The sequence below is a fragment of the Eleutherodactylus coqui genome, chromosome 2, assembly GCF_035609145.1.
Source record: "Eleutherodactylus coqui strain aEleCoq1 chromosome 2, aEleCoq1.hap1, whole genome shotgun sequence".
NCBI classification, from domain to species: Eukaryota; Metazoa; Chordata; class Amphibia; order Anura; family Eleutherodactylidae; genus Eleutherodactylus; species Eleutherodactylus coqui.
Genome location: NC_089838.1, coordinates 178,120,091 through 178,136,842, shown reverse-complemented (window position 1 = coordinate 178,136,842; position 16,752 = coordinate 178,120,091). Strand labels below are relative to the sequence as shown.

General features: G+C 47.3%; 1 protein-coding gene across 1 annotated transcript in view; it reads right to left on the bottom strand.

The window, feature by feature from the left end:
• LOC136611981 (guanine nucleotide-binding protein G(i) subunit alpha-1) overlaps positions 1-16,752 on the bottom strand; it is a 57,643-nt gene that overhangs the window by 40,256 nt on the left and 635 nt on the right. The gene's annotated exons all lie outside the window — the stretch shown is intronic.

Sequence of the window (16,752 nt, the reverse complement as noted above, 5' to 3'; positions counted from 1 at the left end):
GTGCGGCGTCCTACAGGCAAACCTACGTGCGGCGTCCTACAGGCAAACCTACGTGCGGCGTCCTACAGGCAAACCTACGTGCGGCGTCCTACAGGCAAACCTACGTGCGGCGTCCTACAGGCAAACCTACGTGCGGCGTCCTACAGGCAAACCTACGTGCGGCGTCCTACAGGCAAACCTACGTGCGGCGTCCTACAGGCAAACCTACGTGCGGCGTCCTACAGGCAAATCTACGTGCGGCGTCCTACAGGCAAATCTACGTGCGGCGTCCTACAGGCAAATCTACGTGCGGCGTCCTACAGGCAAATCTACAGGAGAGTGAATGCACCGCAATCTGAGGAGAGTCAGATTTCTGTGCGATCTTCCGGGAACGGTTGAGTATAAAAAGATGACCCAGCTCCTAATCACCTCCCCTAACATCACATGGTTTACAGTGCGGTAGGGAGGTGACAGGTTCCCTTTAAACTGAACAAACCCAAAGGGCGCTTCACATCAGTCATAATGAAGTAAGGCCACTAAAAAGGACAATCCTGAACAAACAACCTCCCGGGGCATGAGGATTTGATAGAGGTCCTCTGATACCTATGGGGGAGGATAGGGGGTGGGGGGGGACAACAGCTTAGACTCACCCACACTACTGTAGATCACTCGGAGCAACCATGCTACGTAGACTGGCCTGTTGATTTCAGTGGTAAGACCAAGGCTACATGTTCATACTTGGAGGGGAAATTTGGGCATTACCACGCTCTAATGGTTTCCATCTTTTTCAATACTTCATAGGTCACCAGCGACCTTGTTTCCCCCATCGTGGTTTTACCACGATTTGTGGGCCTGCCAAATGTCAAGTGTGTAGCCCTAGCCCAACACTACACTGCCATTATACTACTACTTTAAAAAGGGGAAGATCAGAGAAAGCACAAGGTAAGTTACCATTTTTAGGACACAATAACATACAGGTTTCCTAAAAGTTTTATATGCAGTTATCTAAGCCAAAAAAAGTTGCCCCCATCCTTTAGGCCATGTTCTAACATAGCAGATCGTCCACAGCTGGAGATTGTGGATCCCTTGTGGATATTGGTACAATCTGTTACAATCCATGTAACCTGGATTTTAACTCCGATTTGGATTTCACTACCTCATGAGGTAAAATCAGTACTGAAAATCCGCAGCATAAGGCCTCCCTCACGCAGGAGTTTGCAGAAATGTCTGCCGTTTCAGCAGTTTACTGCCGTTTAAAAACGCATTCAATGGCTGCGATTGGTGCATCTAGCACTGGCTGCGATTGGCTGAGCTGGCTGTCACTCTGCCAGCTCAGCCAATCAGGGCAATCTCTCTGGGAGGTGGGGATTTCAATCCCAGCCATTAGAACTAAATGCTTTGCCCGTTTGACAAGTGCCCAGCAGCCGGCCCAGAACTACGAATAACAGCGGCAGGGCCCCCAATGGCATCTGCTAGGAGTATGGATTTTCTCCCCCCCCCCCCCCCCCTCAGGTAATGTAGCTAGGGAGTTTAACGCTGCCAAAAAATGGTACCAAATTGTGCCACATTTTCAGCAGCGCTGAAACCACTGCCCATTCACTTCAATGGGCAACACAGAACCGAAAACGGCCAAAGATCAAAGCTGCATCGCTGTGAAAGCGCAGTCTTCAACGCTGTTTTTTGCCACCTGTGTGAGCAGGCTCACTAAAATGAATGGGAGTGTTGTACAGCGTTATCGCAGCGCTGAAAAGGCAGCACTAAACGCTGTACAAAAACATCTGTGAGAGGGAGGCCTAAATAGACAAAATCCACATCTCAGGTCCACTTACTCGACACATGCTGCCTCTCCATACAAGCTGCAGCATAATCTGCCCTGTGCCAGCATATCCTTCTACTTTCCTTCCTTTTATCATCCACACTACATTTTGGCTTCCAAACCTGCGCATGTGATGGCACCCTCACAATAGACCGCCTCATAGCAAAAATGTACAAGGTGCAATGAAAACAAAGTAACTGATAGGATTCACAGTATCAGTGCAACGTGAGCACACTGGTTCCTCCACTCGTAAGAGTACAAGGTGATATCCATCACTCCGCCATGACAACATGCAAATACAGAAAAACAAATACCAGCTGTATTACCCAATGCAAACACCGTTGTGGCAGGAGCCAACAGTTATGCAAACCACCGCAGAAGTACATGCATTGTACTCAACTAAAGGTAATCCAAGGAACCAACGGCTACATAGCTGGTAATGTAGGAGGCTTCCCTGAACATTAGAGGCCAGGGACAAAATAAGGGTGCATTCAGAAGAGCGTGTGCTGTGCGTACATAAGTGCGTACAAAACCGCGCGCACAAACACGTGTGAGTGCAGGTCCGTGCAGCACTTCTTTCAGTGGGGCCGCGGCTGCTGCTGGTGGCCCCATTGAAAGCAATGGTCTGTCGGCAACCCCTGCAGCGATTTTCAGGAAAGGGCTTGAAATATAAGCACTTCCCTGAATATCATTTCTATCTGGAGTAAAAAACTAACAAAAAATATATATACACTCACCTCTCTGCCGCTGCTGGGGCTCAGGCGTGTCTAACCGCTTGGGTCATGTTACCGTAATGAACTTCTTTCAGCAGTCAGGGATTTAAAATCCCCACCTGCTGAAGGGGCTGCGCTTGATTGGCTGAGCGCGCAGCCATTCACTGAATGACAGCTGAGCGCTGCCTGTGATTGGTCACAGCGCTCAGCCAATCACATGCAGCGTTCGGTCATTCAATGACTTCAATAAATGGATGATCACTGCCTGTGATTGGCTGAGCGCTGTGACCAATCACAGGCAGCGCTCAGCTGTCATTCAATGAATGGCTGAGCGCTGCCTGCGATTGGCTAAGGGCACAGCCAATCAGCTGCAGCCCTTCATTACAGTGATGGGACCCAAGTGGCTAGACGCGCCTGAGCACTGACAGCAGCAGAGTGGCAAGAATAGATTTCTTTTTTTTAATTTTCTTACTACAACTAGGATTGATTTTTAAGGAAGGGCTTCTATTTAAAATCCTTCCCTGAAACATCCCTGGGGGGGTGCAGGCATCCTCTTGCTTTCAATGGGGCTGCTGGCAGCGGTGGCCATATTGAAATCAATCACAGAGCTTTGTGATCCTGAGCCACAGCTGTGGCAGGAGATTCTTTAATCCACGCGGGGAGTCCCCTTGTCACTGAACACTGCTAGTGCTGTCAGTGTTCCGTGATGAGGAGACTCCCCACGGGGAATATTGATATGCACCACGGACCTATGTGGTGCACACATGTCCTATTTTACAGGCGTGCACGTTTGCACGCCTGTAAAACACGGACATGTGAACACACACCATAGGGAAACAATGGTCTTAAAGGGGTTGTCCCGCGGCAGCAAGTGGGTCTATACACTTCTGTATGGCCATATTAATGCACTTTGTAATGTACATTGTGCATTAATTATGAGCCATACAGAAGTTATCAAAAGTTTTTCACTTACCTGCTCCGTTGCTAGCGTCCTCGTTTCCATGGAGGCCGTCTAATTTTCGGCGTCTAATGGCCAAATTAGACGCGCTTGCGCAGTCCGGGTCTTCTTTTCTCAATGGGGCTCCGTGTAGCTCCGCCCCGTCACGTGCCGATTCCAGCCAATCAGGAGGCTGGAATCGGCAATGGACCGCACAGAAGCCCTGCGGTCCACCGAGGAAGAAGATCCCGGCGGCCATCTTCAACCGGTAAGTAATAAGTCACCGGAGCGCGGGGATTCAGGTAAGCGCTGTCCGGTGTTCTTTTTTAACCCTTGCATTGGGGTTGTCTCGCGCCGAACGGGGGGGGGGTTGAAAAAAAAAAACAACCCGTTTCGGCGCGGGACAACCCCTTTAATAGACGCGTGATTATATGCGCACATATGTACGCATATAAACAAGTTTGTCTCAATGCACCCTAAGGCTGCTTTCTCACCTCCGTCAGGGCTCCATTCCCGTCGCTAGGCAATGACACGGGCCTTGCAACCTTTTTGCAATGTTATGTATGGAAGTAGTTTGTGCGGACACCGCAGGAAAAAAAACAATGGAGCATGCTGCAATTTTTCCTCCACAAGTGGAAATCCCAGTTGATTTCCGCACAAGCGCAGGATGAATCACTTTGCCATAGCATGCTATGTGACGGTATTTGCTGCGGAACCCGGAGGCCGACGACCGCCGCAGTTTCTCAATTCAAATATGCCCGTGTGCAGGGGCCTTAGTAAGAAAGAAACTGAAGAAAAACGGTAATCTATTTTTTCCACATTGATTTCAAAACGGTTTTTATACAAAACGAGAAAGCAAATAAAAAGTCTTCCACTTGCTTCCAGTCAGTCAGGTTTCACTTTTTTGGACGTAAAAACAAAGCTACAGACTGCACTATTCGCCTCTCTAAAGAAACCGGGTACCCGTGTCAACGCTAAGTGATGGCACGGGAAGAACAAAAAAAAAAAAAAAAAAAACTGTCCTGCGCATGACAGTCTGCGAGCCGCCGCAGTCATCCACAATACAGTTTAATGAGGTACGCAGGGTCACCGGCTGGGCTCACAGCCGGAATTCGCTTTGGGCCTCCCGCATGCAGAATCCGACCCGTTCGTGTGAGCCCGGCTTTATGGGCCTGAATATCATACATGGCATAATAATTCTGGCATCATCTGAAAGGGCTAAGCGCTCGCTCTTATATACTAGGTGCACAAGCAAGTGAGAGCAAGACATGTTATATATGTCCTTGGCAGTGAAGAGAGTAAAGGATCCATATTTGCTTTATTTTTTTTTTTTAAACTATTTTGCAAATAGTCTTGAATAACAATTTTCTACCTTTTTGGGTCTACAGCTCCCATTCAAACCTGGGCGTCGCCATGGTTTCAGACTACAAAGTTAGTTACTTTGATTTTGTAGTCAGACTTGTTATCTACATATTGCTAATATACATTTGGCGGGTGCAGACGGAAGAAATTATAGCTGCGGCATCAGACTACCAAGGGTTTGTCTGCAGTCTATCAGAACGATGAATAGATCTGCATAGGATCTGGAAACGACAGGGAAATGTGAATACAGCTCTGGGCTATAAGACAGGCTGTAATTTAGGATCAGTACAGATAGCTAATTCAATAGATTTACAGAGTTGCTCAACTTTATGCAGATTATATCTTTCTCTAAAGTATAAGACTGCGCTCAAAGGTGAACACATACACTTTAAAAACTTAGTACAAACAACAGAAAGGGCTCCTGCACACTGGCGAGGGCGATATCAGGCTGTAATTGGGCCCCCATTACAGCAGGGCGGAAGGAACCTCCTGCTGCAGCTATCACACGAGATAGCGATCTTCTCTCATTGCTTTCAATGGGGCCGATCTGGCTGCTGGCCCCATTGAAGACATGTGGAAACCCTTGGATGCAAGGCGTTTTCATTTGAAACAACCTTACAACCATGTCTGTGCTCCCTTCAACTGTCACGGCAGCGGCAGGAGATCACCATGTTCTCCCACTGCATTCAATGGGGCCGACGGCAGCAGCGCCGGCCCAATTGAAATCAATGAGAGAAGATCGCTGGAGGAATCCCCTCTGCTGCAGCTGTCACAGCAGGAGATCGTGCTGTTCTCCCATTGGTTTCAATGAGGCCTGCGCCGCTGCCACCATTGAAAACGGTCGACATCGCGAAAGAAAACATGCTGCGATTTGTTTTCTGCATCGCACCACAATGCGGTTCAATGCAGGAAAATATAGCAGATGTGAATGAACTCATTGGCAGTCTGCATGCTCAGAGGATGCCGTTATCTGCCCTCCTAAGTATATGGCCATCTTCAGTGATTGATTGTTTTTATATTTCCCTTTCTGTGATACATTTATATTCGTGTAGGGACTCACAAAAAGAGGAGTCTTGACATGGCTTGTATGCTAAGGCATTTTGGCCAAAATCTATTCACATGCAATGTGGCTTCTAGATGCCAGGGGAGCCCGAGGTGACAGTACCAATGTGGTTCACTTTTTGAGGTGCAGGGCAAACCGCTGAACTGATTTGGCATCATTAATAGGTTGCTAGCCTGCATGGTGCACTACATGTATCAGAATGGTCTGTCACTCTGTATAGGAGTATACACTAAGCAGCCAGCCCCCTCTAAATAAGACTTTGTGTGAGTGGCTGTCTCATCGGTGTCCCTCACAGGTGCAAGTAGCTCCCTCATTTGGTGGTCTGCTGCCTGCATGGTGAGAGGACGCAGCTATATGCACTACTTAGTAAGTGTATGGCCGTTTTCTGTGATTGTTTTTATATTTCCCCTTCTGTGATGTATTAATATTAGTGTAGAGACTCACTACATGCAAGGAACCTTGATGCGGCATGTGAGCTCATGTATCTTGGCCAAAATCCAATTGCATTATCTATCATTCACATGCAGTGTGCCTTTAAAACTCCAGAGGGAGCCCAGGGTGGCAGTACCAATGTGGTTCACTGTTTGAAGTGCAGGGCAACCCGCCGAACTATTATGGTGTCATTGATAGGTTGCTGGTCCGCATGGTGAACTACATGTATCAGAAGGTCTGCCACTCTGTATGGAATTATACACCAAGCAGCCACCCCCCTTTATATTAAGAGGCTGTGTGAGTTGCTGTCTCATTGGTGTCCTCCACAGGTGTAATAGGCTCCCTCATTTGGCAGTTTGGTTGCCTGTATGCTGAGGGGGTGCAGACATCTGCCCTCCTCAGTAAGTATATGGCCATCTTCAGTGATTGTTTTTAGATTTCCCTTCCTGTGATACATTCAAAAGAATGGGTTTCATATTTATGTGAGAATTGTGTCCGTCTCACAACACACAAATCTCGCGCGATTTTATTGCCAGTGTGAAGGAGCCAGAACACTGACCAGCCACACCATTAAGGCCCATTTACACGCAAAGATGATCGCTCAAAATTCGTTGAAAAGATAGGGAGATTGACAGTTTTCGCGATCGTTTTTCATAAGCGCCTAATGGGCGCTAATGCCCATTAGAAGCTCATTACCTTCATTTGCATGTAAATGAGCCTCCAGGAGCTGTATGCAGTGAACAGCAAGTGGTCTGTTATCTGCATACAGCTCCTTTGTTCTGCCGCAGGGCTGCGACCTGAATCCAATGTAATCAGCATTCCCGTGGAGAACACAGCATGTGGTCCCCGCTATCAGCTCTCCTACTGAACGATGGGTTTTATGCAAAAAAAAATCATTTGGCTGAAAAGTAAACGATGGTAGCATTTACATGCAACAATTATCACTCAAAAGACATCATTTGAGCGATAATCGTTGTGTGTAAATGGGCCTTTAATACTACTCATTACAATGGCACTTGTCAAGTGGTGGGATATATCAGGTAGCAAGTGGACAATCGGTTCTTGAAGAGAAGGTGTTGAAAACAGATAGGAAAGTGTAAGATCAGAGGGACTTTAAAAAGGGTCAAACTATGGTGGCTAGGCAACGGTGGTAGTGGGGTGTAGATGTGTGTGTGTTTGGGGGAAGGGGGGGGGGTTGTCACAGCATCTCCAGAATGGCAGACCTTGTGTTTTTTTTTTCCAGGTATGCAGTAGGTAGTACCTTGCGCCACTACAGGAAGATGGACAAAATGGCAGAAGAGGTTTGAAGCTCTAGGCAATGTTCTGCTGGGAAACCTTGGTTTTTAGCATTGACGTGGATGTTACTTTGACTCGTACTTCCTACCTAAACATTGTTGTTGAACAAGTACACCCTATCAGGTCATTGGTACTCTCTAATGGTGGTGGCTTCTTTCTGCAGGATGATTCGTTCTTCCATACTGCAAGCCTTGTTCATGAACAGTTCAAGCTGTTGACTTGGCCTCCAAATTATAGGATGTAAATCTGACTGTGTCTGAGGGATGTTCTGAAAAACAAGTGTGATCCATTACGGCCCCACCTCACAAGACTTGAAGGATCTGTTGGTAACATCATGGTAGCAGACACCACAAGACTCCTTCAAAGACCTTATGCCTTGAAAGGCCACAGCTGTTTTAGAAGGGGGTTTTATTGTAAGATCAAGTCGGTTTATTCCTATACTATGGCGAACGGAACAGAAATCTAGCCCCTTCCTACTAGTGGTGCCCCTTGCGTGGTGGGAAATGGGACTCCTGGGGAAAACTACTGCTGATCCATCATTCGGGACCCTTGCTGATCAGCTGATGAGACTGCATCGGACTGCTGGGATGCTCAGAACACGGCCAGTAGTGAAGTAGCTGCGGTTTCCTGTTGCATCTCTCTCCTATTCGCTTCACGGGAAAGAGCTGCAATATAAACTGGGCCATCGTGCTATGGACGGCATTGTGGGCATTCTAGCCGGCCCTGGCAGCAGATCCGTGAGGGTCCCGAACTGCCATTGATGATCTATCCCAAGAGTAGGTTATTACTTTAAAGTTGAAACAAAGATACCAACATGAAATCTGCATCTTGTTCAATCCTAGCGCGCCGCTTCAGTAAGTTCCATTCCGTGTTTTCCTCTTTTTCGCCAGGATTTCAGTGTTTTTGACTGCAAGAGTTCACAGTCTCCAGCAGTATTTTTACAGAACTGATAGCCTGATAGACCCCATTGTAAATCAATCCTAAAGCAAAGTCATCAGAGCTGTCACGGCCCACCAAGAAGGAAGCTAGGATACAAGTGTGAACATAAACGAACACCTCCATTTTCAGAACACCACTAGCATACATGGAGAAGGAAAACAGCCTGAAAAATGTGTCACAGCATGCACAGCAACCAGAAGAACTGGAAACAACAAATTACTCAACCAACCCCAACATGTAAGAGGAGCTGGAAAATTTCTGACACTCATCAATGAGAACACTTGTGTTGAATATATAAATAGTCGAGAAGAGAACCTGATTTACGAAACACAAAACTTAATTATTATTTAAGGTTCTCACTTGTGAAAAAAATGTTGTCACTAGAGAAAATTATTAAGTTAATGGCAAGTTTTTTGCAGAGGAGAAACCAGCAGCGAACATATCAACCAACAGCTATTAACAATGGAAGTACAGTATCTATACGCTGGCAACATCATGGGTGCCGCCTGGCTGAGGGAACACGATCCAGAAGTGGAGATCCCGGGTGGCCAAACTGGAAGAACGGTACTTTGCCTGCTCACATATTGGTGCAAAAGTGAGATATTATAGGCTTTTACACAGCTGGATCTGAGCTAGATGACCAGTTTAAATGGCAATCACACAGGCCAATTCAGACTTTAGGGGGGGGGGGGGGGGCTTATCTCCCTTAAACATTGATTGTTGGCAGCACATCCATTTATACAGGGGGTGAGGGGGCTGTAGATTATTTTCGGCAGAACCAAAGATCTCATCAGCACTGGACTCCAATTACAATCCGCGCACCACAGTCTTTACAGCACCAATTTTGTCCATGAGTGGATTTGAAATCACTTTGTAGAAAAGAAAAATTAAGTCACTTCTTTGTGCGGAAACCGCATTGGGGTTTCCACAGAGATGTAAAGTCATGGCAGAAATCTGCATATAAAAAAAAAATCGTACAAATTTCCAACATGGATTTGCGTGAGCAAACTCTTGTTTCCAATTCTTCACACTCGGAACTGTAGAAGACATCACATGCCCACGGCCACAACACGTCTCAGTGCTCTCACTCAAGTGTACTTGCTCCATGCTGACCATCCCCATACACTATCTTGGCGTTTATTATGCATGGCAAGATAATCAGCGCTGGTTTGTGGGATTATCGTGCAGTTTAAACAGTAATCGTTCAGCGTTTCTCAGTCCTAGGTAAAACTGTGAACAATCAGTGTATGATTCCCAACGAGAGTCAGTCTAAATGGGCTTGCCAAGCGCGGACGAGCTGGTGACGTTCCGTCAAGAGCGGATACATTTATCGTAGTGCAGATGCCACATGTTCACATTATCAAGTCATTGACAGTCACTCCCAACATTTCACAAGACAGAAACAAGCCTGGAAAGGGACTGAACTTGTGTCCAAACATTACTACAAAGTAACTGTGGAATTATACAAAAACATTCCGAGGCAGACTGAAGAGCACGTAGAACGTTTATATGTCCGCAATCAGGGCCCGCACATGATGAGCGTCAACAACAGTCATGCACATTATGTCATGATAACAAACACCAGCCCGGGGCATTTCATACACACGGCTTAGCATGATTTCACTTCAACCTACTTCAAGCCAATTTAACCATTTCATACCTATGCAATGCCAGCAAAAAACCGTAAACAAGCCATGGACACTGGAGGATTGATGGATGTTGGCTAACAGCTCGGCCAAACGTGGAAGATGTAAACAGTTGAAAGATCTTTTTTCAACAGGAAACACAAGAGGGTGATCACGTAGGAATCTCCCAGACAGATCCATGACCGGCGGTTCGTCTGAAGAATTAGATGTCCAGGGTAATAGTGATCTCACGCGAACTCCCATACCGGTAGTCTGCTTGTGGCATATAGGGTTAAATGGAGGAACAAAACTTGCAGAACTCAACAGTGTGGAACTTCAGTCACAGAAGTGATTTAATGAGCAGTGGCTGCAGGATATATAGACCTCCCAATGACTGACTGATAGACTTGAGTCCGTCAGCCCGCGCACTAGGCGCGCAACAACGCCAGATGGCAGCCCCAATGGCCAGTAAGTTTCAAGGTGCACTGGTTACTCGGCTGCTGAGAAATGGACCTGTCATAAATGTACACAGTATGCAGTGCATGGCAGTTAGCCCTTCATGCCGAAGGGAAAATCTGCTTTAATCCCTTAAGGCCTCATGTCCACGGGGAAAATCAGATCCGCTGCAGATTCTACATGTAGAATCTGCAGCGGGTCCCTCCTGCCCCGCGGACATGAGCGCCGAAAATAAGAATTTAAAAGTATTTACCATCCGGCGCGGGCGGAGAAGATCAGCTGTTCCTCACGGCCGGATCTTCATTTTCGGCCGGCGGATGAATTCCTGACGCCGGCGGCACGTCGCCGGCACGTCGCCGACGTGCCGCGCGCATGCGCTGGGCACATCCGCCGAGCCGAAGCAAGGAAGATGCGGCCGTGAGGAACAGCTGACCTTCCCCGCCCGCGCCGGATGGTAAATACTTTAAATTCCTATTTTAGGTCTCCCGCGGATCCGGACGGCTTCCATAGGCTTCAATAGAAGCCCGCGGGAGCCGTCCCCGCGGGAGACCCGCACGAAAATGGAGCATGGTCCGGATTTTTCCATGCTCCATTTTTTTTAAAATCCCTTTTATTGACGATCCGCGGGTATTTATCTACCCGCGGGTGGTCAATGCATCCCTATGGGATGCGGATCCGCATGCGGGATATCCGCTGCGGATCTTAAATCATATTTTGCCCGTGGACATGAGCCCTAACGCTCTTGGACGTGCTGTTATGTCTGGAGGTCCGGGGTTTGGTGCTGCTCCATACAATGCTGGGGTCGGTTGTCCTTGGCAGCTGATACGCGGCTGCTAACACTTTACGTCACGCTGTTAATTTTGACAGGAGCATTTAAATGTTCTGGTTAAAGTTCAAGGGTCCAACAGAAGATCCCCCCACACAAGGTGGCAGAGTGCTGTTCGGTTGCCATGGTAGCCTGTGGCCTTCTGAAGGCTCTCGGGACTACCATTGCAGATTGCCTATGAAGGCATGCTTGTGGCATTGCTTGATAGACTGCCTATAGTATTACATTATACTGCAGGAGCGATCAAAAACAAGTTCCAATTCCCTATGGGGGCTAAAAATAAAGAAAATGTACAAATGAGAGAAAAAAAAAAAAGTTGCAAAAGTTGAAACCCCTCCCTTTCTCAAAGATATATATATAAAAAAAAAACAACAACATTTTGTATCGCTGCAGCTGTAGAAGTCCGATTTATCAAAGTAACGCATTATTTATCCCGCACAATGAACATTGTGTAAATTTTTTTCTATTTTTCTTACAATGTCAGATTTGCGCCTTTTTGGTTGGCCTGTCTACAAGTAAAAAATGTAATAAAAAGTGAACAAAAAGTCTTCTGTACTCCAAAATGCTACAAATAGAAATTACAGGACGTCCCGCAAAAAACAAGCCCTTGCACAACTAGGTTGACAAAGATACAACGTTATAGCTATCAGAAGTTGGCGGCAGAAAAGTTTGATTCTTTCCAGACTTTTAAAAAGTAGTACAGCAAACAAACAAAAACAAACTACATAAATTTTGTATTGTCGCAATTGTACTGACCCATAGAATAAAGTTACCGTATATACTACAGTATAAGCTGACTTTTTCAGCACATTTTTATACTGAAAAAGCCCCCCTCGGTTTAGGCCTTATTCAGACGGGCTACAAAATCGTGCAATTTTGTAGCGCTACAAAACACATGTAGGTGAAGCCCATGATTTCCAATGGATTAATTCACATGAGAGATGTTTTGTAGCCTGAAAGAACCCATTGGAAACCATTGGCTAAACCTACATGTGTTTTTGTCACGCGATTTTGTAGCCCGTGTAAATAGGGCCTTATACTCGAGTAAGCTAGGTTAATTAAAGAAGAAACGTACGCTGCAATGGTCTCCCCGGCGGTGCGACAAGCTGCTTTGTAATTCTCCCCGTTGTCAGCTCTCTCTGCTCAACGGGCTTTAAATTTCACCCCCCTCAGCAAGTAAGTGTGGTGATTGGATAGAGCGCCAGCCAATCACAGCTGGTGCTCGATCATTCACAGCCGTTCAGTGAATGACGTCACTGAATGGCTGCGATTGGTTCATCGAGCGCCAGCTGTGATTGGCTGGTCCTCGATCCAATCACAGCGCTTACTTGCTGACAGCGAGGTGAAATTCAAAGCCCCGTTTAGCAGAGAGCTGACAGTGGGGAGAATTACAGAGCAGCTTGTCGCACCGCCGGGGAGACCATCGCATGTGGGGGCATAGACGCCGGCTGCGAGGTGAGTATTGCATTATTTATTTATTTTTTAACCTAGTCTAGCTAGGCTTCTACTCGAGGCACCTAATTTTCCCAGTTTTTTGTGGTAAAATTAGGTGCCCCGGCTTATACTCGGGTCGGCTTAATCTCGAGTATATACAATGTTATTTTTGCTGCAGTGTGTACACCGTGGAAGCACCACCCACCCAAAGAATGCAGTTGCATTTTTTCCCCTTTTTACTCCATCTACAATATTTAAAATGTTTTTCAATACATTATATGGCCCGCAAAAGACAAGCCCCAAGACAGCCACGATGATGGATAAATAAAAGTTAGGATTTGTTTTAAAGTGGGGAGAAAAAAAAAAAAAAGGCTACATCCTTAAGCGGTTAAAGCTCAAAAAGCTGTAGTTTCCACATGTACTAAAATCTCCAGCAATAGCATCTAGTTAAGGCAAGCAATGTCACAAGTTTTCATCTGGAGGCACATGGCTACAAAGTAGTTTCCAGAAACTAACAGCATTAAGGCGCCTCCTTTCATACTTTGTCTTCAATGGGGAAAGCCTTCAGAGAAAAGGTCACAATCCAGGGCAGGTAAATTCCACCCCGGCAGGAGGTCCGGCCATTTGTTGGTTTCTGCAGGTTCTTGTAAATGTTTGGACAGTGCTGTAAATAGCAGAGGAAGTGGCCACTGGTTACTTCCTCAACGCCTCCATGAACTACTGGAAATCAGTGTAACAGGGGTGGAAGATGGACTACAGGCACCAAACTCACCGTATGTTCCTGGCAGTCATCAACCGTCATAACATGAGCTATGACCACCCAAGGAAGCATTCTCAGTGGACCCTTCAGTTCATGAACAGAGCACATAAGTCTCATCCTGACCAACCGACTCTCTGCATTGGGAGAACACGTCATGAAGGAACAAGTATGGCCAAGCACCCAAGGATTAGCAACCACCTGTCCAATGGTCAGCAGGACCATCCGTCACAATTCTGAAGCTTCACTTACACTATGGATACATGGAGAGTCTGCATTGGAGCCACCATGTTTTACATCTACCATTCCAAACCTGTAACCCACGCAGCTTTTTACTTTCATTGCACGCCAATCAACAAGTACAGAACATGGGAACCCCGTCTATCAGCCAGAATGGAGTACGAACATCTACTGTTCTGGTGGACATCAGCCATCCCTGTAGGACGACCAGCGGGATACCCATCATGTAATACTACAATTCACCTGCAGGGACCTTGCCTGGCTGCCACTGTCACCCGGAGTAGAACTCACTCATCGACCTGGGGGGGAACCACACTAGAAGGGGCTGTTCTTGATGAGATAAACCCTTTAACTCACCAACTAATAATCACAGATAGCTGGACATGTGACAAAACCAAGGGCATAACTCTGTGCAGAGATGACCTTTAGAGGTTCTAAGATGGGCAGGTATTTCATGCACCATCCATGGTGGCACTAACCTCCAACTACAGCCACATTGGTTCTCTGATCCACGATCAAAAATGGGAGGAAAGCGACTGAGAGACGCGACGACAGCGCTAGAACCCCGCTGATACGTAATCACAATATTTTACAAACGACTTTGGATGTGTTTTAGCTTTTTAGGGCTACTTCCCACGGACAGATTCCTGCAGCGTTTCACACGGCGGAAATCCATGCCATTATCCCGCAGCTATTGAACCTAATAGCTTTGTCTGCCAATGTTCACTGTGGAATCCTACCACGGAATTCTGCAGCATGAAAAAAATTGCGTCATGTTCTATTTGCCACGGAAAAACAGGCGGCTGGTTTCCATTGTAGTCAATGAGACATCCGGCACACGATACTTTCTCTGTGAACACAGCGGAAGTATTGCGTGATTACAGGTCACCACCCACGTGTTGCATTGCATATGGCTCGCCAGACAGGACTCGTGCAGCAGATCCGGAGAGGCGAGTATGGGGTCTTTGGGGAGCGCCATGTCAGATTCCGCTGGCAGAGTCCGACACGGCTGTGGGCATGAGGCCTTACTCCTTGTAGAACCAAGTGTTCTGCAGGACTCTAATACTTGGCCCACAATGTAAGATCTCTGCTTCTAGTCATGGAATCGTTCATCCTTTTCAGGAGTAACATTAGTCCTGGTCATGTAATGAACATGCAGGTACACAGCGACCAGAGCGCCATCTTGTACGACGCTGAGTGCGTCCACCACATGAGGACACGTTCTCCTACAAATACACAATGAAGCATCTCATACAACAACTAGAAGCCCAGATCTTGGAAACGATCAGTAATTGATACACTGTATATTAAAAAATTGCGTAACCTCCCATTGTACAATGCTTGGCCTTTATTTACTGAAACCGGACTAACCCGTTAATTACCTTACCGAGAGATTACCTGCCAAACAGCGCCACGTTCCTTACGGCATCGCAGAAAAACGGACAGCAAACCGAACACAGCGTTCGTTACTGACCTACCGAACGCCGTCATCTGTCACTGAGGCGTCATCTTCGTTAAGAGGGTATCATCAGTAACGGCGTAATTACACCTCTACAGCGCCGACACCTGAAGGTGACCACAGAGGAGACCGCGAAATGGCAGACATTTAGGACCGTTTGGCGACAACCCGTAAGGAAGCACTATTACGGACCATTCACACGGGCGGAAGATTTCTGCAGGACGCACTTAAGGCGCAACAAGTTGTTTTAGAATGGAAATCCGCTGCGACTCTAGGTGCGTGATGTAGAAATATACTACATGGAAGAGATCCCTTAGGGCCCGACCGCACAGTCACGTGGTCATCCGTGAAACGTACGCATTCTTACTCTCAGAAACGGAGAACATAGCATTTAACAGCCCCATGGGCTATAGTGGGTTAACCGCAGACAATGCATGAGGGTCTGTGGGATTAAAAAACCGACTACAAGCCCCCAAAAGTAAGAAAGTATACTTTTTTTTTTTGCTAACAATGCAGTTAATGGAAAACGTATGTAAATATCCGGCGGCACGCGTCCTTACACTGAACGCACACGATTGTACGCAAATGCCTATTAAGAGACAAGAAAATAACGGACTACAAAACTTTAAGAAAAAAAAGTTCAGTGAGAAGAGTGTACATTTTTCACATAAAAACAAAAAAAAACAAAAAAAAAAAAAAGAGGATAAAACCTACGCTGCACAAGCTATATTACAACGGACGTGCATGCTTAAAATGCAAGCGGTTTACCCGCAGGCTTCTGGCATCAGAGCGCAGTGTAGATGGCCACCCCTGGACCCACAGGTGTGGATGCCCTCTAGCAGGAGGGCACCAGCAGCTGGCATGACAGCAGTGTGAATGGAACCCCCCCGGAACCACCTGTGTGGATGCCCTCTAGCAGGGGCTGCAGGAGGGCACCAGCAGCTGACATGAGAGCGCAGTGTGGATGTCCACCTCCTGGACCCACCTGTGTGGATGCCCTCTAGCAGGGGCAGCAGGAGAGCACCAGGAGCTGGCATAAGAGCAGTGTGGAAGGCCACCCCCCCAGACCCACCTGTGTGGATGCCCTCTGGCAGGGGCGGCAGCTGGCATGAGATTGCAGTATGGACAGCCACTACCCAGACCCACCTGTGTGGATGCCCTCTAGCAGGGGCAGCAGGAGGGCACCAGCAGCTAGTATGAGATCGCAGTATGGACAGCCACCCTCGGACCCACCTGTGTGGATGCCCTCTGGCAGGGGCAGCAGCAGCTGGCATGAGATCGCAGTATGGACAGCCACCCCCAGACCCACCTGTGTGGATGCCCTCTAAGAGGGGCAGCAGGAGGGCACCAGCAGCTAGTATGCGATCGCAGTATGGACAGCCACCCCCCGGACCCACCTGTGTGGATGCCCTCTAGGA